The 26720-nt window shown below is 36.4% G+C and overlaps 1 protein-coding gene and 1 pseudogene across 1 annotated transcript in view; one reads left to right on the forward strand and one right to left on the reverse strand.

The window, feature by feature from the left end:
• ERG (ETS transcription factor ERG) overlaps positions 1-26720 on the reverse strand; it is a 292844-nt gene that overhangs the window by 185909 nt on the left and 80215 nt on the right. The gene's annotated exons all lie outside the window — the stretch shown is intronic.
• LOC122746940 lies at positions 19430-19936 on the forward strand (annotated as a pseudogene).

Here is a 26720-nt window from a genome sequence, read left to right on the forward strand (position 1 = left end):
GCCATCTCCAGTCATCTTAATTTTGTCTTACCACTGGACCCCATGACTAGAAAAAAGAGTGAGGCCAATGACTTTACTCAACTCTGCCTCACATAAATACAATTATGTGTCAATCAAAAGGCATCACTGATACCACTTTACCATTTTTACCTATCTCAAAGTCCCATGGCAGGGGCAGCTAGGTGGCACAGTGGATAAAGCACTGGCCCTGGATTCAGGAGGACCTGAGTTCAAATCTGTCCTTAGACCCTTGACACTTATTAGCTGTGTGACCCTGGGCAAGTCACTTAACCCCCATTGCCCCACAAAAAATGGGGGGCAGCTAGGTGGCACAGTGGATAAAGTACCCGCCTTGGATTCAAGAGGACCTGAGTTCAAATCCAACCTCAGACACTTGATACTTACTAGCTGTGTGACCCTGGACAAGTCACTTAACCCTCATTGCTCCACAAAAAAAGTCCCGTGGCAACAGGCAAGTGATGAAGCAGCAGGTATGTTAACACAACCCTGCACACAGGCAACCCAAGCTATAGGATTGTCTTCTCACTGGACTGAAGCAGCAGTGGGATTCAGCAATCCCTGGGTGTCTGAGCAGCCTTTTTTAAGGACTGAACTCCTCACCTCCTAGTATGAGGAAGGGCTTAGAAAAGGTGCCCTAAAAGTTGTCTGCTTCACCCAACCCTGGCCTGCTTACCATGGAAGATGGGGATCCTACACTGCAGTCAAAACTCACCAAAAAAGAAAAAAATTTTGCAAAAATTATTCCACTCACCATTGGTACATAGAATGTTTGTACACTTATGGACAACACAAAATCCAGTAGACCTGAAAGACAAACAGCTCTTGTTGGGAGAGAACTCAGAAGGGATTGCATTCATGTAGCAGCCCTGAGTGAAACAAGGCTGGCAAACGAAAGCCAGTTTACAGAGGTCAGAGCTATACATGAGGATTTCTGGGGTGGACACAGTAAAGATGAATGCTGTGAAGCTGACACAGGTTTTGCTATCAGAACTAATCCAGTTAACAAGCTTCTATGCCTACCAAAAGGAGTGAATGACAGACTTGGGACAATGAGATTGCCACTTGCAGGGAAGTGCCATGCCATCATCATCATAGCATATGCTTCCACCATGATGAACTTTGATGGGGTCAAAGAAAAATGTATGAAGACCTGGAGATCCTCATAATCGATGTGCCAAAAGAGGACAAGCTTATAATTCTTGATGACTTTAGTGCAAGAGTAACCACAGACTACTACACATGGCATGGAGTCCTTGTGAGGAATGGAGTTGGAAACAGAAAAAGCAATGGTCAATTACTACTGAAGACTTGTGTATCTCATGACGTTCTCATACACAGCACTGTCTTCTGTTTACCTAAATGCAATAAAACTTCATGGATGCATCCTTGCAGCAAACATTGCCATTTAAGAGACTATGTCATTGCAAATAGAAGAGACTGGATGTGAGAGTGTTGAAGGTGATGTGTGGCACAGAATGCTGAACTGATCATAGACTTATCCTCTCTAAGCTAAATGTTTGCATTCAATAAAGGCAGAAACTCCAAGGCAAGATGACTATCAGAAGACATAATATCAACAGATTAGAATGCTTCTCCCATTGTTCATTGATAACTTGGAGGAAAGTTGAGCCAACACAAAGTTTGCAACAGTGGAGAAGAATAGAAGTGGGCTACTTTCAGAGATTTGGTGTACAGCACTGCATTTATTCATCACTAACAAACATTTAAATGGGTTTGATAAAAATGATGGGAAAATTCAGAAACTGCTAAATGAAAAATGAGACTTCTAGAGGGTTTATCAGCAAGATAGTTCATCTGTTTATAAGAAGGCAGCATTAAACTCCATCAAAAGTAAAGTGTAAGGATAGCTTAGAGAGATGCAGGATTCTAGGCTCAGAGAGAAGGGTGATGAAATTCAGTTTTTTGCTGACAGTTACAATCCAAACTATGTTTATGATGCCCTAAAGGCTAGCAATAGGCCAAAGACCTATGGTGCATCTCCACTACTCGGTGCTGATGGAGCCACATTGATTAGTGATAAGGACATGATCCTGGAGAGATGGGTTGAATATTTCCATAGTATTCTCAAAAGACCATTATCCTTTTTTGTTGTTTGTTTGTTTTGGGGTTTTTTGCAGGGCAATGATAGTTAAGTGACTTGCCCAGGATCACACAGCTAGTAAGTGTCAAGTATATGAGACCAGATTTGAACTCAGGTCCTCCTGAATCATGAGCTGGTGCTTTATCCACTGTGCCACCTAGCTGCCCCCTCAAAAGACCATTATTAATCAATGCTGAAGTCACTGACCAAATACCTCAGATTGAAGTCAATCCCTCTCTAGAAGAATTTCCAACTGAAGAAGAGGTTTTGAATGTCATTAGGCTCCTTTCCTGTGGTAAAGCACCTGTTACTGATTCTATTCCAGCTGAGCTTTACAAGGCATGGGGTCCACTGTTCATATAAAAACTGACTGAAATTTTTCAGGTTATATGGCAAGAGGAGGTTATTTTCCAGGAATTCAAGGATGCCTCCATTGTTCATCTCTATAAAAGTAAAGGAAATAGATTGTCCTGTGATAATCACTGTGGGTGGGGTTCTCTCTTAGTCATTGCTGTAGAGATTCATGCCAGCATCCTCGTTAATAGGCTGATCCTTCACCTGGAAGATCTCAGGTCATCTACCTGAGACCCAGTGCATCTTCAGAAACAGCCAAGGAATAGTTGATATGGTATTTGCTGCCCAACAACTCCAGGAGAAATGACAAGAGTAGAATAGAGGTCTGTACACAACATTCATCAATTTGACCAAAGCCTTTAATACTGTCAAATATGAGAGCTTCTAGAAAGTATGGCAAAATTTGGTTGCCCAGAGAAGTTCTTCAGTATTGCATGTCAATTATTTTTAGTTCTTGTTGTTTGGGGGGGCAGTGCTAGAGGTAATCAGGGTTAAATAACTTTCCCAGGGTCACACAGCTAGTAAGTGTCTGAGGCCAGATTTGAACTCAGGTTCTCTTGACTCAAGGCCTGGTGCTTTATCCACTGTACCACCTACCTGCTTATACAGGTTCTGAATTATGGGTGATGCTCTTATGCTTTCCCAGTCACCAATGGAGTGAAGCAAAGCCATGTGCTTGTTCCCATGTTTTTTAGCATAATATTTTAAGTAATGTTTTGAGAGATCTTCAATGAGGATGAAAATGGTAACAATGTCAGCTATCTCACTGATGGTAAATTGTGTAACTTGCCAAGCCAAGACTAAAATGGAGGGAAAGTTGGTGCATGATTTTTTGTTTGCAGATCATTATGCACTCAAATGCATTCTCTGAAGCTGAGATACAACAAGGTATAGATCAATTCTCTATTTTTTGTGTTAATTTTGGCCTAACAAAACCAAGAAAACAAAGGTTCTATACCAGCCAGTACCATATCACCCATATGCAGAACCATTGGTTACAGCAAATGGAGAAAATTTGAATGCTGTGGATAAATTCACTTACCTTGGCAATATACTTTCCAGGGATGTACACATAGATGATGAGGTTGACGCACATATTGCCAGAGCTAGCTCAGTGTTTGGAAGGCTCCTAAGGAAAGTGTGGGAGAGAAGAGGTATTAGACTGCCTACTAAACAGAAGGTCTACAGAGCCATTGTGCTGACCTCATTGTTGTATGCCAGTAAAACCTGGATAGTGTGCCAGCACCATGCTGGGAAACTGTATGACTTCTATTTGAATTGTCTTGGGAATATTCTGAAGATCACCTGCCAAGATAAGCTATCATATACTGAGATCCTTTCTCAAGCTGAAAATCCAAGTATTCAAACTCTACTGCAGAGAGTCTAACTTTGATGAAGTGACCACATTGTTTGAATGCCAAAAGCATATTTTCCTAAAAGACTATTTTAAGGACAACTCACACAAGGCAAGTGCTCACATGGAGGTCAGAAGAAGCAATACAAAGACACTCTCAAGTTCTTTCTAAAGAAATGTAGAGGGGCAGCTAGGTGGCACAGTGGATAGAGCACCGGCTCTGGATTCAGGAGAACCTGAGTTCAAATTCAGCTTCAAACACTTAACAATTACTAGCTGTGTGACCCTAGGCAAGTTACTTAACCCCAATTGCCTCACCAAAAAAAAAAAAAAAAGAAATGTAGAATTTATTGTGTGACATGGGAGACACTGGCAAAAGGCTACCCCGCATAACATGTCTGCATCAAAGAAGGCTCTGTGCCCATATGAGTGAAGCAGAATTGTAGTAGCTCAAAAGAAACATGAGATGCACAGATTTAGAGACATCTCCACTCCAAATGTTCATGTGGACTATTTGTGTCTTACTTGTGGTAGAGCCTTCTAAGCTCATATTGATCAGATCAGCCATGGTTAAACACACTGTATCTTGACTCCAATGTAATAATTTATTTTGCTTCTCTTAGAGAATGAAGGACAACAACCAACCAACCAGTCAGCTATTCTCTGGTGACCCACTCCAACCTGAACAAGTGAATACCAGTTAGAGAAATGGCCCTAAAGGTATTGCTACACTATTATAATATTAAATTTAATATACACTAACAGCAACAATAATAATAACAAACATTATGTGATACATGTTACATTTTCCTATATAAATATATTTACTGTTCTTTGTATTTTAAAATGTTCATGTGTGGTAGATAGCTAGTTAGCTGTCTAGATCAATAAGACAGACAGCTAGATAAAGCATTAATTAAATGCTTACTATGTGTCAGTCGCTGCATGCTAAGTACTAGGTTTACAAAAACAAAGAGCAAAAGTGGTGCCTACTTTTAAAAGGACCTTACATTTTAAAAGGGGAAAACAAAACATAAAAGGGGAAGAGGAAAGCATATATATATATATATATATATATATATATATATATATATTTGTGTGTGTATGTGTATATGTATATGTATATATACACACATACATATATATACACATAACTTAATATGTATATATTAAATACAAATATATGTATAAATGTGAGAGAGAGCTGCGTGACTCTGGGCAAGTCACTTAACCCTCATTGCCCCTCCAAAAAAAAAAAAATGTAGTTGTTTGGCTCTAAGTATTGACTTAGGTATTTTCAGGTAAGGAATCATCCAAAAAGAGAATAATGAAAAAGAAAGGCGCTGTGAAACTACTTTTTGACCTGAAAACTGTAGAGAGAGGTCTGTCTGCTATCTCCCGAGGACATATCTCCCAGATTCCACAAAGAACCTCAGAAGACTTTTCAAGCCATATGACCAGAATCTACATCTGCCTAATAATATGCTACCTTCAATTTCTATGTTGTTGCTGTTGTCTGTCCTTCATTCTCAAAGAGGACCATGACATCAGGAGGTGATGTCATAACTTGGATTGCATTCAAGTGAGGGAGAGCTGTGCAAGGTTACCAACCTCACTTTCTCCTCCAGAGCCACGTGGGTCCAGTGGTAAGATATACATCTTGAGGCAATCAGGGTTAAGTGACTTGCCCAGGGTCACACAGCTAGTAAATGTCAAGTATCTGAGGCTGTATTTGAACTCACATCCTCCAGACTCCAGAGCCAGTGTTCTATCCACTGTGCCACTTAGCTGCCCCTCTTAGATTTCTATACATGAATGTAAAAGGCACAGGGGTGAGAGGGAGGTGGTAATAAGAAAAATAAAATAAAATAGAGATCCAGAAGCAAGATGGTGAATTTAACTTCATAGATAACATTAAGACAGTGGGATGAGACCTATCAATTATAATATGGTTTGGGAAAGAGATTACTTATTCAAAACAAACAGGATAGGTGAAGGGAGAGAGAAGGAAGAAATAACAATATGTGTATGTGTGTGCATGTGTGTGTGTTAAGATAGAAGTAGATTTATATATCCTGTATTTACTTCTTTGTAAGCATATTTTACTCCGATAGTAAAAGGGGAAAATGATGGAGTCTATTTGGATGAAAAATTTAGAAGGTAAAAAATAGAAGCAATGTTGTTATCAGAATAAAACATAGATCCCTGAAACAGAAAGATAAAATTAGTAAAGAGTTTGGAAACAGATCAGAATCTGGTACAAAGGCCTAATATTATAGAGCTATTTCATTTTTGTATTTGTATCCCCAGTGCCTGCTTAATAAACATTTATTGATTAATTCCCTTTTTTGACAGGACAAATGACCTGATAGATGAGAGGAATGTTGTAGTAATAGTAACAAAGTCTCTTTTGTTATTCTTGTGCAAATGATGGAAACATGTGAGCAAAATGATAATACAATTGGGTGTTTTCTGAACTGGTTGAATGACCAGTTCCCAAAAGTAATAATGAATGGTTTTATGTAAACTTATAAAGAGCTTCCCAATGAAGTGTATCAGGGATTTCCATTTGACCCTGCACTGTTGAATATTTTTCTTAATGACTAACATCACAGATGGAATTCTTAAAACATGATCTGATGCTGGGAGAGATACCTAGAACACTGGATGATGGATATAGAATTCAAAATAGACTAGAACATTCAGTCTAGTTGAAAAAGATGAAAGCTATCAGGGATAAATATTAAAGTCTTTCATGAGCTGAAATAATCATAAGATTGGGAGACATAGCTAAACAGTTTGGCTAAAAATGATCTTCATGAATAGCAAGTTCAATATGATTCAAGTGTTATATAATAGCCAAAAAATCTAATTCATTCTTAGGTTATACAAAAGGAGGCATAAAATCTAGGAATAAGAAAGTAATCATCCTACTATATTCTGCCCTGATCAGATTACATCTAGAATTTGCATTCAGTTCTGAGTGCCATATTTTAGGAACAACATTAATAAGTTGGAGAAAATTCAGGGGAGGGTATTCAGAGTAGTGAAGAGCCTCATGTCATATGAGGATTAACTGAAGGAACTGGGCATGTTTAACTCAGAGAAAAGAAGACTTTTCTGTTGCTGCTGAGAGGTTAGGCCAAGAGTAGCAGAGTGCAGATTAGCTGTTTTCTAGTACAATGCCTACAGTACCTGTTGATGGATCTTCATATTGACCATCAACAGTACATGTCCCTAAGTCTCTGTCCTGAGTCTTCTCTTCTCCATCTATACTATTTTGCTGCGTAATATCATAAACTCCCATAGATTCAATATTATGTCTGTACAAATGATTCTCAGATCCATTTGTACAGCTTTAACTTCTCTCCAGAATTCATCTTCAGCTGTCTATTGGACATCTCAAACTGAATACACTGTAGGCAACTTATATTTGATATATCCAAATTTGAACTCATTTTTTTTCCTCTCTGAAGTTCTCCTCTTCCCAACTTCCCTATTCGTGACAAGGGTACCATCATCCTCCCAATCACCCAGGTGCTCAATTTAGGTATCATCCTAGACTCCTCATACTCTCTCACCTCTCAGGTCCAATCAGTTGTCAAATCCCATTGTTTCTAATTCTGTTACACTTTGGGTATATGTATCCTTCTCTTGTCTGATGCTCCAAGCCTTCACACGTGGACTGTTGTACTAACCTTCTCTCTGCATCAAGCCTCTCTTCACTCCAGTTCATCAGTCACTTAGCTATCAAATTGCTCTTCCTAAAGTTAAAGTATGACCAAATCAACCTTCTCTATTCCCCACTCAACCCCAGTGGCTTCCTGTTACATTCAGATATTAATAAGAATAAATATAAAATCTTCTCTTTTGCTTTTAAAGTTCTTTATAAGCTAACCCTATCCTAACTTTCCACTCTCCTCGCACCTTACTTCCTTCCACATACTTGAAAATTGAGTTTCATTGGCCGCCCCAGATGTTTCTCAAACATGACACTCCATCTCTTGTCTACAGAAATTTTTACTGACTGTCCCCCATGCCTGCAACTCTCTCATGCTCTATAGTGACAAGAAATTCATAATGTGTCCTAGGCATATAGAGTCCTTGATTAGGCTCAAGATAATGTTAGTACATAAGTACTTTTTCCATACTAATTCAAAGAAAAGTAACAAACTGATGGCACATTGTAAAGAAGAGTGGACTAGGAGATAGGTGGTCTAGATAACCTCTTTTCCTAGCTTTAACTCCACAGTATCTCAGATCTGCTCCTTTTCTCCATTCCACTTTTCTACCACTACCCAAGTTCAGGCCCTCATTACATGTTGCCTGGCCTATTGCAATAGCTACACAATTGGTCTCCCTATTTCAAGTCTTTCCCCATTCCTATCCATTCTCCACAAAACTGCTAAAATGGCTTTACTGGTTTAGTTCTGACCATGGCTTTCCCCTACTCAGTAAACTCCAGTAGCTCCCTATTAATTCAAGGATCAAATATCAGTTCCTTTGAATTTGAAATCCTTCACAATATGACCCCAACCTCCCTTTTCCAGCTTTATTATATGTATTACTCCTTTTCACATGCATAATAATCCAACCAAAATGACCTGCTTATTTTCTCATACATGACACTATCTTCTTTCTCCATGTTTTTTTTCACTAGCCATCCTTTAAGCCTGGTTACACTAGCTCCACATTTCCACTTCTGAGAATTCCGAGTTTCCTTCAAGGCTCACTTCATATGACACATAATAGGAGAATTTGTTTTGTTTTGCCAGGCTATGTATCTATGTATTGAGGGATTTATTTTTCATTTTTAAAAAAATGTTCACTGGTAGGAGAGAGGGCTAGTGAGAGATTTATTTTTTTAAGTTGTTCCTTGAAAAAATAGAAATAAACTTTTGTTTTGTTTTGTTTTGTTTTTTTGCGGGGCTATGGGGGTTAAGTGACTTGCCCAGGGTCACACAGCTAGTAAGTGTCAAGTGTCTGAGTCCAGATTTGAACTCAGGTACTCCTGAATCCACGGCCGGTGCTTTATCCACTGCACCACCTAGCTGCCCCCAAAATAAACTTTTAAAAAATTGAAAATCAAATGTCACATTGTCTGTGAGGTTTTTCCTCATCCCACTCCCCTACCCCATCTGCTAAGACCTTTTTGCAAAATGAGCCCAAGACTCTGAATTTACTCTTCAAACTCACCTGTCATGTTTCAAGAGTGAGATGGGCTTACATCTTCCTCACAGGATTCTAAGGTACACCTAAGAAGCTATGAGGATGCCTTTCTAATGCTACCAGCTCAAGCCCCTATTCTGGTCTGTTCTTCCCAATATTAGTCACCACTAGTTACAGTTAAAATTTCCCATATACTCCCCAGCTATTAGATGGCTAATAAGTCAATTAACATCAATTAGCTTTTACAAAAGAGAAGATATGGCAAGACGAGTAGTACAAGCCATTCCTCTAAAGAGTCAAAGCTTACTGCTTTCCTCAGACTACCTTACCCAGCAAAACTATAAATACGATGAATTATATCAATAATATAAATAATAAACACCATGTCATTATATCAATAGATATTGAAAAAAACTTTTGGAAAAATCTAACATCTATTTGTATTTTTTAAAATCTAGAACCCATCATAGGGATAAACTTTTCCTTAATGTAATAAATAATGTCTATTTAAATCCACCAGGAAACATTAAATGTAATAGAGAAATATTAGAGGCTTTTCCAATAAGATATGGGGTAAATGAAAGATGCCTATTATCACAACTACTTTTGAACATAGAGCTAGAAATAAAATAAAATTGTTAGAAGTTTGAGGAATAAGCACAGACAAAGAGGAGATAAAATGATAGCCCTTTGCCAATGATAGAGAGAACCTTAAAAAAGCCAACTAAAATTAATTCAAGTCATTCATAACTTTAGCAGACTTACAAGATATAAAACAAATCCACAGAAAACATCAGCATAACATGGTACCATAAACTAGAAAGAAGCTCCATTCAAAATAAATTTTCATTGTTCTCCCTCTACAGTCTCTTAAAGTCTATCCAAGCTCATGTTCATTGCTTCCATGACACTTTCTCTTTATTTTCTTTTTTTAAATAATATTTTATTTTCTCCAATTACATGTAAAAACTATTTTAACATTTTTAAGTTTTGAGTTTGAAATTCTATTCCTCCTTACTCTCTTACCCCTTTTCCTCCTTCCTGAGATAGTAAGCAATTTAATATAGACAGGTTATACACGTGCAATTCCCTGGCACTTTCTATCTATCTCATCTTTTGCTATCCCCTTCTCCTTTTGCCTTCAATCTTTCCCAGCATCAAGGTCTTTTCCAGTAAGTCCTATCTTCTTATTATATGGCCAAAGTGTTTACATTTAAGCTTCAGTATTTGACATTCCAATGAATAGCCTGAATTCATTTCTTTAAGTATTGATTGATTTGATCTCCTTGCTCTCAAAGTCCTTCTCTGCACCACAATTTGAAAATGTCGATTCTGCAGTGCTTGGCTTTCCATATAGTTCAATTCTCACAGCTATACATTACTACTGGAAAAACCATACTTTTGATGATATGGACCTTTGTCAGTAAGGTGATGTCTCTGCTTTTTGTGCTGTCCAGATTTTCCATGGTTTTCCTTCCAAGGAGCAATCATCTTTTAATTTCATATCTGCCATCACCATCTACAGTGATCTTTGAATCCAAAAACATAAAATCTGACACTGCTTCAATTTCTTCTCCCTCTGTTTGCCAAAAATTGATGGGACCAGTTGTCATGATCTTAGTGGGGTTTATTTTAATGTTAAGCTTCAAGCCAGTTTTTGCATTCTCCTCTTTTACCCTTAATTCTTCTTCACTTTCTGCCAACAGAATTGTATCATTTGCATATCTGAAATTGTTGATATTTCTCCCAGTAACCTTAATCCAATCTGGCATTTCATATGATGTACCCCGCATATATGTTAAATAAATAAGGTGACAATATACAGCATTGTCATACTCTTTTCCCAATCTTAAATTAATCAGTTGCTCCATGTTCAGTTCCACAAACAGATTCCTCAGGAGACAAGTAAGATGATCTGGTACCCTTTGAAGACTTGCCATATTTTGTTGTGATCAACACAGTTAAAGGCTTTAGTGTAGTCATTGAAGCAGTAGATGGTTTTTTGGAACTCTCCTGTTTTCTCCATAATCCAGCAAATGTTGGTAATTTGATCTCTAGTTCATCTACCTCTTCAGAAACCAGCCTGCACTTCTGATAATTCTTGGTTCATAGACTACAGAAGCCTAACTTGCAGAATCTTAAGCATAACCTTCCTGGCATATGAAATTAGCACAATTGAATAGTAATTCAAACATTCTTTGGCATTACCCTCCTTTAGGATTGGAGCATAAATTGATGTTTTCCAATCTATTTAACACTGTTGAGTTTTCCAAATTTGCTTGCATATTGAGAATCATCTTTTAGGTTTTAAATAACTCAGCTGGAATTCTGTCACCTCCACTAGCCTTAATGTTAGCAGTGCTTCCTAAGGCCCACTGGACTTTATTTTCCAGGATGTCTGGCTCTAGGTCAGTAATTACATCTCTTCTTAATCTCTTCTACTTCTTTTAAATCCCTATTTTTGTCTTTTGTCATGCTTATTTTTGCATGAAATGTTCCCTTCACATCTCTAATTGTCTTGAGGAGATCTCTTGTCATTCCCATTCTATTGTTTTCTTCTATTTCTTTACATTGCTTATTTAAGAAAACCTTCTTATCTTTTCTTGCTGGAAATTTGCTCTGGAATTTCCCTTTCTCTTTCCTTTCCTCAGATATTTGTAAAGCCGTATCAGACAGCCATTTTGCTTTTTCACTCTTTCTTTGAGATTTTTTTTGTTGCTGCTTCTTGTACAATATTGCACACCTTTGTTCATGCAATCTATCTGCCAATCCTAATCCCTTAAATCTATTCATCAATTCTACTTCATATTTATAAGAGATGTTATTTAGGCCATACCTGTACAGTCTAATGTTTTTTCCTACTGTCTTCTATTTAAGTCAGAATTTTGCAATTTAAGAAGCTCATGATCTGAGCCACAATCCACTCTAGGTTTTGTTTTAACTGACTATATAGAGCTTCTCCACCTTTGTCTACAAAAATTTAATCAAATTTTTATGTTGACCATCTGTTGACATCCATATGTAGAATCAACTTTTGGGTTGTTGAAAATGAATGTTTGCTATTGCCAATGGGTGATCTTGATAAAACTCTGTTAGTCTCTGCCCTGCTTTATTTTGTACTCCAAAGTCAAACTTGCCCACTATTCTTTTGGTTTCCCATTTTAGCATTCCAGTCACCCATGATTAATGGTATATTATAATGTTATCTCTAGAATATGTTTTAGGTCTTCATAGCACTCAGCAACTTTGGCTTCTTTGGCAGAAGTGGTTGAAGCACAGGCTTGTGTTGCTGTGGTGTTGATAAGTTTGTCTTGGATTTCAACAGATATCATTCTGTCATTTTTGAGACTATATCCCAGTACTGCTCTTCTCAGCCTTTTATTGAGTATGACAACTACTCCATTTCTTATAAGGGATTCTTGCCCACAGTAGTATATTTAATGATCACCCAAATTAAATTCACCCATTTCCATCCATTTAAGTTCACTGACACCCAAGATATTGATGTTGAATCTTTTCATCTCCTATTTGATCACATCCAGCTTATCTTAGTTCATAGATCTTCCATTACAGATCCCTATGTGACATTAATCTTTATAGCATCAGACTTTAATTTAATCACCAGACACATCAACAGATAAACTTCCTTTTGAATCTTGCCCAGCTGCTTCATTCTTTCTGGAGCTGCTTGTAGTTGTCCTGTTCTTCCACAGTAGCATGTTGGATACCTTCAGAATTGAAGAGTTCATCTTCCAGTGTCATATCTTTTGTCATTTTAATATGGGATTTTCTTGGCAAAGATACTAAAGTGGTTTGCCATTTCCTTCTCTACCTTTTGTCAGAACTCTCCACTATGACTTGCCTATCTTGGTTAACCCTACATGGCACCCCTCATAGTTTCGTTGAGCTACACAAATTCTTCCATCATAACAAGGCAGTGATACAGGAGAGGTCAAAATAAATACAGAAGCTATTACATATTTGAGAGAATATCGACCAAGATTTACCTATGAACTACATGAATTCAAATATAAAACATGCTTTGACAAAATAAAGACAGACCTAATTAATTGGAAAAACATAAATTTGTCATGGTCATATTGAGTCAAAATAATAAAATTACAATACTACATTGAGAGGACATATGGAAATGATTGATGGTTCCCTGTATACCAATAAAGTGTGAGAAAGTTTGCTCACAACTTTAATGACTGTGCCCTGGAAGATTCAATCCTATCTATTGCTGCCAGGCAGTATAGGAGATTCTATATACTTGTGAATAAACTCACTTGTCTCGTACTATTAATTTCATTTTGAAATGTACATTTATTTTATGTCAATTAAATGTTTTACTAATTTGTTGGTGATATGCATAGTCCAGTTTTGAACTTTTAGGGGTCATGGCTTACAACATGTATTAAGCAAAAAATCCACTTTGAACATGGGACACCCAGTGTTACATATAAAATATTGTTTCTTCATCTCTGCTATTTAAATTTTTAACTGTTAAATCATTGCTAATAAGAAATAAATTCCATTTCTTCTATATTTTCCTGAGGTATTTTTCTCCAGGAATAGTCCTAACAAGAAATGAGAAGAAAAAATAATTAAAGGGAACGTGGAGAAAAGGAAAATGAAGGTTGTGTCAAAATTGAAATAAATAAAATAGGGAGTGCTTCTATAATTAAACTCTTCTTGGTCAAATTAAACATTTCCTCGAAAGTCACAAATACTGTACTTTTCATATCCATATGTATGGAATAGATCATAAACACAATACTATTTAAGTGGTCATCACATTTAAGACCTGTGCATGTATAATTCTATTTTTGAACTTACCTTTCTTTGAATGAAAGAACTATTTAATTGTTTGAGTCTAGGACTTCTTATGCAAGCCAAATTTCTACTGTCTGTATATGAAAAGTATGTTACTAAAAAATATAGTCAAGTATATTGGGCCATGAAGCAAAATAATAAAAAACATACCAATGCTGTTTGCCTTCATGGATTCTTTGATTCGGACTTCAATGGATCTGGGATACAATAGAATAAATTAGAACTATTCATCTATACTTTCTCATTTTTGTGAGATTCTCATCCACATCCTATAATTGCTTTTTCCACAAGAATCCATCTGATTTGTTAGAAGCCTTCTTCTAAATCATTTGGCATTTTTTGGATATCAATGCAACATTCCTCCTTGGAGGAGGTAAGCTATTAGGCTCAGAATTCCTTCCCTCTATCACTGGGACATTTTCCACCCTGCTGCCAAACATGTAATATTACTACAACCACCCTTTTTACTTTTTACTTCTTTTTCTGAGCATTATCATCAAATCAACACTACAACAGCCTCTGGAGAGGGCATGTCACTTTAGCCTATTGTTTCACTCATTATCCACATGACTTGCCAGACTATGACTTCCTTTCTTCACTTGCCACTACTCACTTACATGTATTGTCTCTCCTAGTAGAGTTTAAGGTTCCTGAGTCAGAAGCTGCCTCACTTTTACATTTTTATATTTAGTACTTAGCATAGATTTAGCACACAACAAGTGCTTTTCATTTATTCATGTAAGCTGCCCCAGTATGATCATTACATAATCAACTTTATCCTTTATGAAAATTGTCATGAAGAATTGTTTTTAATATCTTGTAGCCTGATCAGACTCATCATGTACCACTCTCTTGTCTTTTGGATGACACAAAACTTTAAGTTTTCAGATACTATAGTATTCCATGATTCAGAGAGAGAGGAGAGAGAGAGTTCCCAACATTTTTTGTTCTGAAAAAAACATTCAGCAACAACAAAACAAGTGTTGTGAACTCGCAAAGTAATTTAACATGCTAATCATAATCTTTTAGGTTCATTCATCAAGTGCTTATAATAACTGCAATGATAACTTCTCCCCTCAAAAATTCTAAATTAAATTTTACATTATATAATCATAATTATAAAATGTAAGATTTTATTTTACTTATATTTGTGGAAACTATAAATATAAAATTACAATTAAGAAATAATTGTGAATATTTATGTGGGACATTCTGTAGGAATCAAAAGCAATGCAGAAAGACTATAAATGCTTAATATTACCTGCAAGACTTCATATTAAATTTCTTTATTTTACAAATTTTGTTGAATACTAATAACATTTTAATGAAATAATTTATAACATATGAGATGTTTATCATAAAATTTTATAATCATATGTAAAATTTAACTTCAGTGCTATACTTTTTTTTATTTGAACACAAGAATACAAATGATTGTATGCATATATGCCTGATCATCCTTGGGAATCAGTTTGTGCTTGAATGTCAATTTGAACAAAGCTTTGCAACATTTGGTTCAGCACCAAACAGTCAAAAATCTGGACCCACATTGAGTTTATTTCTATATTAGGATTTACAAAAAGTGAAAATGTTCATTTATACAAATGTGATGAAAAATGGTAGGAGAATTTTACAAGGTCTCTTGATGAGAGATGGAATTATTTTTAGCTACCTAACCAATAAATGAAAATGAATAACTTGTTTCTACTGGCTGTATTAAATAATGAATAGACTTAAAGTTCAAGTGCATATATTCATTTTAACAATTTATATAGAAACTAACCTTTGTAAGGAAAGCATCTCTCCAGACATGACATTCTTCTTTTCTACCATAGGAAAACCAGCTATACTCTCACAGTAACTCCACTGAATAATTGACCAGTGTTGCCAAACAGTCCATTTGAAAATCCGCCAGAGAGAAGAATAGTAACATAAATAAGTATAAATCGGAAAACAGCCTTGATCCTGTAAAAAGAGGCAATATAAGGTATGTTTCTGTAGAACATTTGTGATTGTCCATGATGATTTTAAGATGACTTGTAATGTTCATGGCCAGTGATCATAGTTTTCAAACAGGTTGAAATTTGTGCTGTAATAAAACAAATATTTGTAAAATCTTGATAACTTAATAACATGATGAGGTACAATTACAAGGTAAAAGATGAGAATAAGGGAGCAACTCTAGGACAGCGTACAGAACACAAATGAGGGTATGCATATTGTCTGACTATCCTTGGGAATCAGTTTGTGCTTGAATGTCAAACCCTTGTGTTGGTTTGGAACAACTAGATGACAGATTGAGAAACTGCAAGAACATGCTGCACTTGGAAGCAGTCAGAATTTGTCATCTCTGAACAAACACAAAAATTGTGCACGTGATCATGAGGATTTCTAATAGCTGCAGAAATGAACCTTTCATCCTTAATTTATACACATTCTTGTTGTTACACAAGAAAAATCGGTTTGTAATATAATTGAACAATTATTTGCTGCTGAAAGTGACATTAATGCACAAACCCTTTGGACCTCAATTGTGAACCCCCAAAGAGTTTGCAAACCAGTAAATAAGTAACTCCACTGCCTCACAGCATCATCAGATGGATTTGGGGGAAAAGAGTAAGTGGGTGTAGATCTGTGATTTCATCAGTATAAGGTGAAGAAACTCCATCTACAAAATCAGATTAACCACATCACAGTACATTTCTTTTCCTTACCTACCAGAAAGTTTTACTTTTTTTTATTTTGTTGGTCTCTTTTGCATTCGAGATACTTGGATCGCTTAAGGATATACAGCTTTAATTTCTACAAATGTCTCCTTCACTGCTGTTCTGGATAGGGCCTATGCAGGCCAATTTCCTGGTAGTTTATGTTTGATATTAGAACAAAATCAGATACTTACAGGTCATTCAACATTTAACAAAAGGAAATCTACTTAGTCATAGCAATAGAAAGCTCTTATTACAGGAAGATACAATAAAGATACTTAGAACTAATTCAGCTGACTGAAGGATTGCGCATCCTAGGCTGCTAAGCATTACAGCAGACATATGATGCTCCTCATGGATGTTTTATACTTAAATAATCAGGAAGCAATGTTGATGGCATCTTCAGTATCCTTAACCAACCACGTCTCCAAGGATGCATCAATACTTTCAAGGGAAAAACTAGTCTAAATTGCAATGGGCAAAGGTTGAGATATCGCCCTTATCACTCTTTCCCTCTTGGTGGTAAGGTTCTTAAGGTATTCTAGAATCTATCTTCTTAAACTCTGGGTCATGACCCCATGTGGGGTCACCTAACTGATTGTGGAGGCTGTGAAAAATTTAACAACAGTAAAAAATTATGTATACCTATTTTATGTACCTATATACTCAGGGTTGGGTAAAAATTTCTCAGGTAAAAAGGGGTTGCGAATGGAAAAAGTTTAAGAAGCCCTGTTCTAGATGATCTTCCACCACTTAAATCACTTTAGAGCTATTACTAGTCTACCTTTAACTTTGGCATTCAACAAGCCACTTACTTTATTGTTTTGCTGTTTTAATTGTGGCCAACTCCATGTGACCCCATTTGGGGTTTTCTTAGCAAAGATATTAGAGTGGTTTGCCACTTCCTTCTCCAGCTCATTTTACAGATGAGGAACTGAGGTAAACAAGTTAAGTGACTTGCCCAGGATCATACAGCTAGTAAGTGTTTGAGGTTGGATTTAAACTCAGGAAGATGTGTCTTCCTGACTTCAGATCTCTATCCACTGGCAACCTGGCTGCTGCAAACCACTTTAGATACCATTAAAGAAGGGGGGAAAGTAAAACAGAAACACAGCAAAAACAAAACAAATAATTTAGTAGCTCTCTAAAAGAGTGATTGAATATGGGATAGTAAGGATGAGGAAATGTCAGGTTTTGTTTGCCACCCTTATCCCCATTGAAGGTTCAATACCCAAGTCTACCATGTCATTATTGATGCTACATTGGAAGTTGACAATATATTTCTTATTATAAAGAGGTGGCCATAAGAAATCACATCAGGAACATCAGATGTACAGCAAAGATGTTGAATCTTTCTATGTATTTACCAATTCTCATTTTGAGTTTGAGAGAATTGCCCTGTACCACTACCTCCTTTGCATTCCCCCAAAGGGAATAAAAAATCCTTGACCAATGAGAGGCCTCTGGAAAGGATCACCCTCTTCTTCCATGGGGACTAGGTAGGCACTTTCATCTTTTCCTTGTTTGCCAGAAAGTAAGCTCCGTCCCAGCAACAGGAGGTCCTCTAAGCCCTTCCTGAGGCATTGTACAGTGATCACTGGGTATTGTACTAGAATGAATGTGGAGAGGCCAATCAAAGAAATAAGCATGTGTGCCAGTTCTCATTCTTTTGACACTCATCTGTCACTGCCACTAAGAGCTGTTCCTGTTCCACTCTATACTGGTTTAAGAGACTCTAGACAAAGTTCCAGAAAGAGAGAGAGAGAGAATCAAAGTTCACAGTTCAGGGGTAAGAGTGGAACCTTTAAATTGTTGCTGTTCTCCACAAATTAACTGGAAAACAATTGTCCATCTCCTCAATTTCAGAAAAGTCATTAGCATCAATTATCCTCTGGGTTTAATTGTCCTGGGAACAATTGAGCATTGTCCTTTCGAGTACTTCCCACAATGGTTTGCACCCAAAAAAACCAACAAAGTCCATGTGGTAAAATTCCAATTATTCTTTCAAATGCCAAGTTAAAAATAAGCAAAGATGGGGGCAGCTAGGTGGTGCAGTGGATAGAGCACTGGCCCTGGATTCAGCAGGACCTGAGTTCAAACCCAATCTCAGACACTTTACACTTACTAGCTGTGTGACCCTGGGCAAGTCACTTAACCCCAATTGCCTCACCCAAAAAAAAAAAAATAAGCAAAGCTCAAATAGGGCTTCAGCACAGTAGTTTATATAATCCTAAAATGTCAGTGATCTGCCTTGGTTTGCATGTTCTCACTGTTGGTATCCTTCATTTCAACCCCTCAACTGGCTGTCTGTGTCCATATATAGAACTGAGGACTACTTCTGCAGCGGCATTGTCATTTCAGAAAAGCCATTCAAAACCAAACAGTTCATTTCCCATTCACACATACACAGGAATCCCTTAAAATTTTGAGGGGCTTTCTTTCAGGAGGCCCCTCTAAGGCAAATGAGTAATGATGACCATGAAGAACACAAAGGCAAGGAGGCCTAGCTAGGGCAGCTCGAAATTCACTCTACTGAATCTGCTCTTTTCTAATACTGAATAAAAATATTTTCAGTCCCTCCAAATTTATTCCTTCCCATAAGGTAAACTGAGTTCAGAATAGATCTCCTGGTAACATTTTGGAGGAAGCTTAGATTACCAGACTAGAAGGTCTAGAATCAACACAATCAGTTGTTCTAAAAGATTGTTTACTAAAATTATCTCCAAGGAGTTCTTAAGAATTGAAAGCATGAGTATCCTTAAGCATCAAGTCTGCCCTTGCTGAAAGGCTACAAGCAGTTTACTTTCTGTTCTCCCACTGTTTAAAGGTACCTCACAATAAGTAACTAGGATCTTTTTGCGGGTTGGCAGGGAGTGAGGCGGCAGTACCATGAAGGCCTTGGGCACCCTGAGAGAGTATAATGCCTGCCTACTCCCAAGAGTCCAGTGCCACCTCTTTATCGGATGCGGATCTTTGCTCCTAATCATGTTGTAGCAAAGTCCTGATTCTGGTACTTTGCTTCCCAACTGAAAAAGATGAAGAAGTCTTCTGGAGAAATTGTGTACTGCAGACAGGTCTTTGAAAAGACCCCTCTTTGGGTGAAAAACTTTGGCATCTGACTGCACTACAATTCCAAGAGTGGGACCCACAACATGTACAGGGAGTACAGGGACTTGACCACTCCTGGTTCTGTCACTCAATGCTCCCAAGATATGGGGTCCCGTCACCGTGCCAGGGCCCACTCCATCTAGATTATGAAAGTGGAAGAAATTCCTGCCAGCAAGTGCCGTCGGCCTGCAGTCCAGCAGTTCCACAACTCCAAAATCAAGTTCCGCTGCCCCACAGAGTCCTGCGGTGCCACACTTCCCTACCAAGAGGCCCAACACATCCTTCTAAGTGCAAAGATGAGAAGGCCCATGTTGCATTCACCTGTTTAAATAAATTTCCCATTGAAAAAAAAAGAGGTATCACCAAAAGCACTGCCAGAATCATAGAAGCCAATCTGGGCTTCCCTCACTATCCACTCCTTGTCTGTCACATCAAAAATGGCATTCTATTCCAATCTTGCATGATTTGCACTTGTTCTGGTCTGGGTCTGACTAACGCCAGTTTCCTGTAAGTTTAATTTTCATGCTAAAACAAAAGGAGACATTCATAGGTCATTCAATAGTTAAAATATTTACTTAATCATAGCAGAAGAAGGATATTCAACAAGGACATAGATAGAGGACACCTAGAGTTTATTTTGAAAGACTGGCTTTCAGTAGCTAGGTGGCAGAGTGGATTCAGTGCCAGACCTCGAGTCAAGAAGACTCTTCTTCCTGAGTTCAAATCCATCCTTGCTACCTGTGTAACCCTGGGCAAGTCACTTAATCCTGTTTGCCTCAGTTTCTTCATCTGTAAAATGAGTTGGAGAAGGAAGGAAATGTCAAACCCCACTCCAGTATTGTTGCCAAGAAAACCCCAAATGGGGTCATGAAGAGTTGAACATAACTGAAAAATGACTAAAAAACAAATGAATCACAGGCAGATCTTTAAAAAATAAAAATTTTTTTAAAAAAAGGAAAACTAATTTTCTTGTCTAAAGTCCCTATCTTAATCTATCAAACATTTAATAGCACACCTAGAACTACTCGTGGCTATTTTTCTTTTTGTACTCAGGTCAACAGGAAGTGATATCATCAGACTGACCCTTTAATTCCCTTACCCCAATTCTAGTCTTGGTAATTTTTCCCATATACATTGTTGGATCTTTACATAATATTGTTTTCTTCTTTCTTCTTTCTGTTTTGCATCAATTCAAATAAGTCTTCCTATTGCATTCATGTGCTACAAAATTTTTAGCTATTCTCCAGATCAATGGGCATTTTTGTAACTAGCTACTTAACTGGAGCATTAATTTAGTGATCATTTCATAACAGATACTTGTCTAAGCAATGTGGAAACAAAACAAGTGAAACAATCTTTGTAATGAAGGAGCTTACATTCTAATGGGAGAGACATTAAAGTCTCACATAGAAGTTTTGTTGTTTGGAGTACAGAGTACATGTATCTGTATCCCCTTCCTGCCCTGAACCCAGATGTGGAGCTTCTCCAAGTTGTAATCCTAGGAAATCTGCCTCTAATTAGAGGGATTAGGCTTCCATCTCTCACATTTAGTGATTAGACCAAAATCAAATTCCTACCCCAGGATTCTAGGTAAAGTTAATCATTTTAGTTTAAATTTGTATCTGATATGGAACAGGTCATTGATTCCCATAGGGAAAGAAAGGGCACTAACCATGGAAAAAAATCGCAACTTCATTTAACAGTTAATAGGATTCTTTAACTTAAGTTAGAACAATAAGGACAATATTGTAGGTCTAATCAGAATTTCCCTTTGGCACTAAGGATTCATCTAATTGCTCCTAAAATTTGACTGTTGGTAAAATGGCCAAGTTGACCCTGTTATCCTTCTGTTGGTGGCCACCATCTGTATTGCAGATGCCTCCTATTATACCCTTGATAAGGTGAAATATTTGCTGTCCTCAGGAAATTGGCTATGGTACATTTTACGCATTTTTGGCCATATCGCTAATTCAGGAAACTTCTCTGGGATTCTGGGGAGAGTCAAGCATGGTCCTTTCAAGTGTCATGCATTAGATTCCAAACAATTCCAGGTGGCACAGATCTAATACAGACTTTAGAGAGTACAATCACCACTCAAATACAAAGTTGGACAGCAGGCTTCTTAAAAGCCTGTTGCAACCCAAACATTTAGAAAAGAGGGGGGAGAATTGAAATAAAACAAAATAATAAGCTACATGGGGAAATACAAAAAAGTAAAGGGGGAAAAAAATCAACTTTCCCTCTAAGAGAAACTCTGATCCCAACTGAGTTTACAGAACATGTGGAGTTTTTCCATACAGGTATTAGGAACCAGAGACTCACTATAAATTACCTCAGGTGATAAACCAACTATCCTGAGTAAAAAGAAAAAAATCTATTAATCTCTCAGGACATAAGGCAATCCACTTGAAAATGAATAAAAAATGTTTCCATGTCCCTATCACACAAAGGGCATACAATTTTTCTAGCGATCCATAAACCCAAAGGCAATTGCACTAGAAATTAAAACAAAAATTTTATCTGGATCCTGACATCAGGTGACATAGCATGCTTGAAATTTCCCAAATGAATTCTTGCTAAGGCAAGGGACATCTAAATGGAGTTCCAAACTAATGCAATAAAAGGGCATAAAGTTAAAAATGAAGAAAATAAAATCCAATGAATCCCTTACATGTGTAGGGATAACAGATTTCAGTCCAAGATACATTAGTATATATTTTATACATGTAGAATATAAAAGTTTGGGGGAAAGGTACAACTAGCAGCAAAAAGGACCAACAAAGTCTCAATTATTTTCTTTGCTTGTTCCCTAGGATATTCTAAGTATGTTATCAAACCACCAACAAATAGGAATAATTTTTTCCTCTTCTTTGTCCTTCATTATTATTATCTCCTCTTTATGCCCTTAATTTTTTTCTCTTATTAATTGTTATTGCTACCATTTCTGAAAAAAAACATAGTTATTCTATTGTATAATAATTCACTTTGATATTTCTTCATTCCTTTACACATTTGTGGATTATGGTTGATTCATGATAGATCATAAGGAAATGGTCAGAATTTTTTCAAATCAGGTATTCAATATGGTGTAGTAGATAGATTAAAGAGTTTGTAGTCCAGAAGAACAGAGTTTTAATCCAGTTTCTTATCATAATAGCTAGCATTTATATAACACTTTAAAGTTTGCAAAACACTTTATATTTTATCTTCACAACAACTCTGGAAAGTAGATCTTATTAAAAATAATAATAGCTGACACATGTATAGTGCCTACTATGTGCCACCCATTGTGCTAAATACTTTACAAAGATCTGATTCTTACAACTCTATGAGGTAGGTGCTATTATTATCCCCATTTTACAACTGAGGAAATTGAAACCAATAGATGTTAAGTGCCTTGCCCAGAGTTCCACAGCTACTATGTTGGAAGATGGATAACTTAGGACTTCCTGACTCCAGATTTAACACTCTTTCCACAACACCAACCACTTAATTGCCTGATACTGTGCAATCCTGGGCAAATTATTCAATCTCTATACCTGAGATAACTCCTGAGGATTTCTCTACCAGAATGTAGATGGATTACTATGGCATACTAACACTATTTCTTAACGTGTTTTGTGCACCAGTGGTGAGTTGGGAACATATAAGGCAAAATTAAACATGCTTCCCACAAAATAAAAGAGGAGTAAATAAATTGTACAATTGGTCCAAACCGTTTAACAACATAGGATTTACTTAAGAATTCTTTTTTCGGTTTTTTTGTTTGTTTGTTTTTGCAGGGCAATGAGGGTTAAGTGACTTGCCCAGGGTCACACAGCTAGTAAATGTCAAGTGTCTGAATCTGGATTTGAACTCAGGTCCTCCTGAATCCAGGGCCAGTGCTTTATCCACTGTGCCAACCTAGCTGCCCCTACTTAAGAATTCTTGAAGTTATTCTCTTAAGACTGTACTTAAAAGTTCACTAAAAAGTCTTAACTTGGCATCCATTACCTTTTTTAATATCTATATTTATTTCAATGTCGATTTTCTTTGTAACCATATATATTTTACTTTGTGCATTTAAAGCCACTATTCTGAAAAATACTTCACAAGACTGCCAAAGGATTACAAAAAAAGGTAACTTAAAAAAAAAAGGTTAAGCACTTAAAGTAACCACTTATGTACTTTGGATATGTAAATATATGCATTACTCTCTATTTAGGAAACCAATAGTTTGGAGTGCAAGAAATAAAGTATAAGATAAAAAATATTCTGTCAGGTACCCAGAAGAACATATTGTACCAATTCACAAACAACAAAAATTCTTAAATCTACAATTCAAAGCTTTTTCCTCAAGGCACATTTCCCCTCCCTCTAAAAAGTGCTCAAATGAAATTGTTCTGGTTCCTCTTGGAGAAGGTATTATAAATCAATATTGTATTCTTTGTTAGTATATAAAATATAGCAATAGTCTTAAAGTATAAAAATATTATTTTGATTATTTGATTCTTTTTATGTTATATTAATAGGACACATGAAACAGTATTCTCTCTTTCACTTTTTGCCTCCTCCAATGTAACTAATTCTAAATTCCATTTCTGTTTCTTCTCTCTCAACACAATGTAGGGTACTAATTCTTATTCCATATACTTTTTTTTATTCCACCCTATGGGTAGAGCACCAGACCAGGAGTCAGAAAGACCTAGGCTGAGTTTAAATGCAGCTTCAGATATTTACTAGTTAAGTGACCCTGGAAAAGCAATTTAACCTCTCTGTGCCTCAGTTTCCTCATTTATAAAATGGAGATAATATGCACCTGCCTCTCAAATGTTGTAAGGATTGAATGAGATATTAACTGTAAAGCATTCAGCATGGTGCCTGACACATAGCAAGCACTACATATTTTATATAAATATATACACACATATATTATTATTATTATTATAAAAAACAATATCATTCTATTGCAAATTCTTAGGAAATTCAAGGGTCATTTCTGTAACTTACAAGGAAATGGACTCTTTTTACGCATTATTTCATAGATGTTATTGTATTATATCATAGTTTATAGAAATAATTTTGAAAACTTGTCAAATGGCAAGTTCTAATACATGAACAATAAGAACAATGCATTTCCCCTCAGAATACTAAAAACAAGCAAACAAAAAACCAACCCAATGATATATGGTCATAGTATTTTCATCAGGATATAACAAGGTTTGCATGTATGGGTCACAATATACACCAATGAAGGCATTGATGAGTTTGATCAAGCTCACATATCCTTAGTGTACCAAAGTATGTGTAGCGTTACAAATGATTTTTCAAAATCATTAGTCCTATAATACTTCCATTTGCCTTACAGCATCTACTTCAGGTCTTACTTCAATTTATGAAAAATCCTTTCTTCCTCTCTAGCCTTTGAGTTTTCTCTATTTTTTCCCCATGTAAATAAGCTAAAGGTATGCAAGAAGCATGTGACTAGAGAAAACACTCATAGTCTGCTACCAATCCTGGACATATGTTTTCATGAAAAAAAAGGGGAACTAGGGAGCAGAAAGGAAAGATTAAAGATATATGTATGTCATTCCTTTTGGCTCTCCAGAATGATTTTCATTAAGTGTGTTGACCTTTACTTTAGGCACTGAATATTGGTATATTCATTTTCATAATTGTACATGATAAAAACTTCTTTCTTTCGAGTTTCTTAATCTGTGACAAACAAGAACCAGCCTGCTATTGATCTGAATATGACAAAAATGGAAGGTTTAAATCATTTTTAAAGGAAAATATTGAGCAATAGTCTGGTTACTATGAAAGTAACTATTGTGGGTATCACTTTCAGTTTCGTTGAATCCACCCATGTATTCTTATTTCTATAACAAGTTGTTCAGTGTAATGTAAGACATTAAGCTCCACAGTTCTTTATATATTAGTAAAGGCCAATAAAATGATGAATGACATTTTAGTCATTTGCTCCACCCCATCCCCAACCACAAAGACTGAGAACTTGACAAGAACATGGCTGATCATTTCTTGCCCTATTCAACTATAAACAGAATTTCTAGTACAGGACAAAATCAAGTTGGCCAGTCCAATTTCTCTTTCACTTTATTTGATCTGTGATTGAGAATTACCCTTCTAAGTCTACTACCATGTGTTTTATTCCTCAGACCCTTTGTGTCTCAAAGTGTATTACTTATTATGTAACAAATTTAAAAACATATTCATGTAAACAAATGGACAGTTTGAATAGCTACATCACCATTGGCTTTGATTGCCAGAAATGAGATGTTTCTTCTTCAAAGATTTTAAACACATTTGGCTAACCTCACCATGCTTTCAGATTTATTCTGTGCTTAGATTGTTTCCTTTACACATTCTTATATTTAAGCAATCCACTGAACATAGCCTCAAGTAAATTATTTAAGAAGTCCTAATGTTGTTCAGACTTCTTAAATATAACAGTATATAAAATGAATTTATATTCCTAATGGGAATCTGGAATGACTAAACACAGAATGCAGAAGCTAGTACACATTAATAAATCTTAAAATGGAATTTTGCTTGCAGAAAAACTGAATTTCACTTATTGATTTTCCCCATAGTATGAAACAACATGCATGTAAGCTATATAAAATGAAATATTTGACCAAAATTTGAAAGCACACAAACTGTACAAAGTGTCATTTCTCCCTTTTAAAAATGTCTCCTAAATGTCAAAGCAGACAAATAGTTGTTGCAGATTATGCTGTAATTAAGGACTGGTGACTACATTCAACTGGAGAAAAAAAACTTGACAAGTTAAATATCTTCATCTTCCTTAATTTTGAGTTAATTATAGCAATGGATAAGCTGCACCACTGCAATTGACACTGAAAGAAAAGCACACACATTTTGGTTTAACATGGTTTTCACTGCTTTTCACTAACTAGTACCAGAAGTGCAAAGTCTGCTAAGATGTGCATATAATAACAGGGAAAAAACCTTTAAGGGTGGACCAATAAGGTTTAAAATAAACTAGTTACCTAAGAAAATGTAATAGGTGTTAACCTTTAATAAAAGGTTTACTTTGGGTGGAAATGAAATT

Source organism: Dromiciops gliroides, chromosome 3, assembly GCF_019393635.1.
Source record: "Dromiciops gliroides isolate mDroGli1 chromosome 3, mDroGli1.pri, whole genome shotgun sequence".
Taxonomy (NCBI): Eukaryota; Metazoa; Chordata; class Mammalia; order Microbiotheria; family Microbiotheriidae; genus Dromiciops; species Dromiciops gliroides.